The sequence below is a fragment of the Bison bison genome, unplaced genomic scaffold, assembly GCF_000754665.1.
Source record: "Bison bison bison isolate TAMUID 2011002044 unplaced genomic scaffold, Bison_UMD1.0 scf7180017864526, whole genome shotgun sequence".
Taxonomy (NCBI): domain Eukaryota; kingdom Metazoa; phylum Chordata; class Mammalia; order Artiodactyla; family Bovidae; genus Bison; species Bison bison.
The window spans coordinates 337,349-340,645 of NW_011495077.1; positions in this window are offsets into that span (position 1 = coordinate 337,349).

Genomic DNA, 3,297 nt, shown 5'->3' on the forward strand with positions numbered 1-3,297 from the left:
CTTTTATGGCCCCAAAGTGCAAAAATACTTCTTCTATATGTACTCATTGACCTTAAACTATGTTTTTTTATTTTTTTTTTAAAGTAGAGATAACAACGATCTGCATCCATGTGCTATACATTTATTTTTCAGTCCTACATCATTACAACCTAGTTTGCATTCTTTCTATATACGAGAATTGCCAGCGGATTCTTTACCATCTGAGCAACCAGGGAAACTCAACTACCAGAACAGAAGTCTGTAACCGATTTTCCAGAATTTCTTTCTATAGGCAGTTTTTCAGTATGTGATTTGGAAGGTGAGAAGAAAGGAAGGGATATGTGAATCCAAGCAGTATCAAGCCTGGTTTTTTAAATTTAAATCTGGATTTGGGACATGATTCATGTGCTAACTCTGGACTCATGAAATTCCTTGATGTGAATCTGAGAAGAGTGAACTCCCAGAAACAGAATGAGCTAAGCTTCCATCTGTGTGTTTAGGGATCTATGGTTACAGGGCTTTACAGAAGATGAATGCTTCTTAGAACTTCATCTTGATACTCCTCAGAGGTTTTGTTTTATAAAACGAATGGTCATAAAAAGACAGCTAAAGAAGTGCTTGTTTTTGCTGCTGGTACTCAAAAAGAGAGGTTTGAGAATGTATGCAGTTCTGGGAACATCCTGTTGCTCCCTGATCTTTGACAACTACCTTGATATAGGACATCTGTCCCAAGTGAAAACTTGTAAACCAACATTGGACTGGCTGCCACCCAACTTCTTGGGGAGCGCTCAAAAATTACAGATTTGTGGGTCTCAGCTCTGGATAATGTGATTCATGAAGTTATTGGTGGGCCCAGAATCTGTAATTTTAAATCATTCACTGATTAATTCTACTTTCAGCAGTCATGTGAATATCGGCTGAGAGGTCTTTAACAATTTGAAAAGCTGGGAAGGAAAAGCGTCCTAACTCATTCTCTGAGCTTTAGACACAAATCCCCATCTTCAGGGTTTCAAACACTGGGGGAAAATTATTTGATTAAAGTTTGCCAACAAAATGTGGCAGATGGAATAGAAAGTATCTTTGAGGCTAGATATAAACTAAGAATATATAATAGGATTAGTACCTGTCTGGTTTACATAGGCCAACCCTCTTATCTTAGAGTCAAGGAAGAAGTAGGAGAATAAGATATTGCTCTTAGATAATTCTACAAGGATTTGATAATTTCATTTATGATATTTCTTTTGTTTTCACATTTTAATGATTCTGAAATTCAGGATTATTTGACTATTGATAAGACAGTGTGACTTTTTCACTTAAAAAATTTTATTAGAAAGATAACGTTTCTTACAAATGATATTATTTTAGGACTGAGAAAATATTTTATTTCAAGTAGTAGTGATTCCACAATCAAAGACCCTTTACTCATTACTTTTTTTTTTGGTATAGTAAATATTTAGTGAGCATGTAATAAACATCAGCAGGGCTTCCCTGGTGACTCAGTGGTAAAGAATCTGACTGCCAATGCAGGAGACTCAGGTTCGATCCCTGGGTTGGGAAGATCCCCTGGGGAAGAAAAACACAACTGACATCAGTATTCTGGACTGGGAAATCCCACGGACAAAGGAGCCTAGCAGGCTACAGTCCTTAGGGTTGCAAAAGAGTCAGACATGACTGATTCAGCAACTAAACAACAAATAATTCTCAGTTACTCTTTATAAATTTGGGTACAATGCTGAAAAACAGGGATGCACTCAATAATGACTTAGCTTCTTATCACTTCCTCTGTAATCAGCCACAAACTCTTCCGACAGTCTGTGGATTATAGGTTGGCCCACAATGGATACATAAGAATATAAAATACTATATTAAAGTGCTTATGAAAATTGATATCTTCTCAGCTACAAAAATACCTGGAATGCTTTGTTAAAGAACTTCCATGTCAGGTAGTGTCCTAAGACCAAAACAGACCTGAAAAGTGTTGACAGCTGTTGATCAGATTTCCAGTTCAGATCAGTTCAGTTCAGATCAGTTCAGTTCAGTTGCTCAGTTGTGTCCCACCTTTGCGAACCCATGCAGCATGCCAGGACTCCCTGTCCCTCACCAACTCCCGGAGTTCACCCAAACCCATGTCCTTTGAGTTGGTGATGTCATCCAACCATCTCATCCTCTGTTGTCCCCTTCTCCTCCTGCCCTCAATCTTACCCAGCATCAGGGTCTTTCAAATGAGTCAGCTCTTCGCATCAGGTGGCCAAAGTATTGGAGTTCCAGCTTCAACATCAGTCCTTCCAATGAATATTCAGGACTGATTTCCTTTAGGATGGACTGGTTGGATCTGCTTGCAGTCCAAGGGACTCTCAAGAGTCTTCTCCAACACCATAGTTCAAAAGCATCAATTCTTTGGTGCTCCACTTTCTTTATACTCCAACTCTCACATCCATACATACCACTGGAAAAACCATAGCCTTGACTAGACAGACCTTTGTTGACAAAGTCTCTGCTTTTCAATATGCTATCTAGGTTGGTCATAACTTTCCTTCCAAGGAGTAAGCATTTTTTAACTTCATGGCTGCAATCACCATCTGCAGTGATTTTGGAGCCCAGAATAATAAAGTCAGCCACTGTTTCCACTGTTTCCCCATCTATTTGCCATGAAGTGATGGAACCAGGTGACATGATCTTAGTTTCTGAATGGTGAGCTTTAAGCTAACTTTTTCACTCTCCTCTTTCACCTTCATCAAGAGGCTCTTTAGTTCTTCATTTTTTGCCCTAGGGGTGTTGTCATCTGCATATCTGAGTTTATTGATATTTCTCCCAGCAGTTTTGATTCTAGCCTGTGCTTCCTCCAGCCCAGCGTTTCTCATGATGTACTCTGCATATAAGTTAAATAAGCAGGGTGACAATATACAGCCTTGACGTACTCCTTTTCCTATTTGGAACCAGTCTGTTGTTCCATGTCCAGTTCTAACTGTTGCTTCCTGACCTGCATACAGGTTTCTCAAGAGGCAGTTTAGGTGGTCTAGTATTCACATCTCTTTCAGCATTTTCCAGTTTATTGTGATCCACACAGTCAAAGGCTTTGGCATAGTCAATAAAGCAGAAACAGATGTTTTTCTGGAACTCTCTTGCTTTTTTGATGATCCATCGAGTGTTGGCAATTTGATCTCTGGTTCCTTTGCCTTTTCTAAAATCAGGTTGAACATCCGGAAGTTCACGGTTCACATATTGCTGAAGCCTGGCTTGGAGAATTTTGAGCATTACTAGCGTGTGAGATGAGTGCAATTGTGCAGTAGTTTGAGCATTCTTTGACATTGCCTTTCT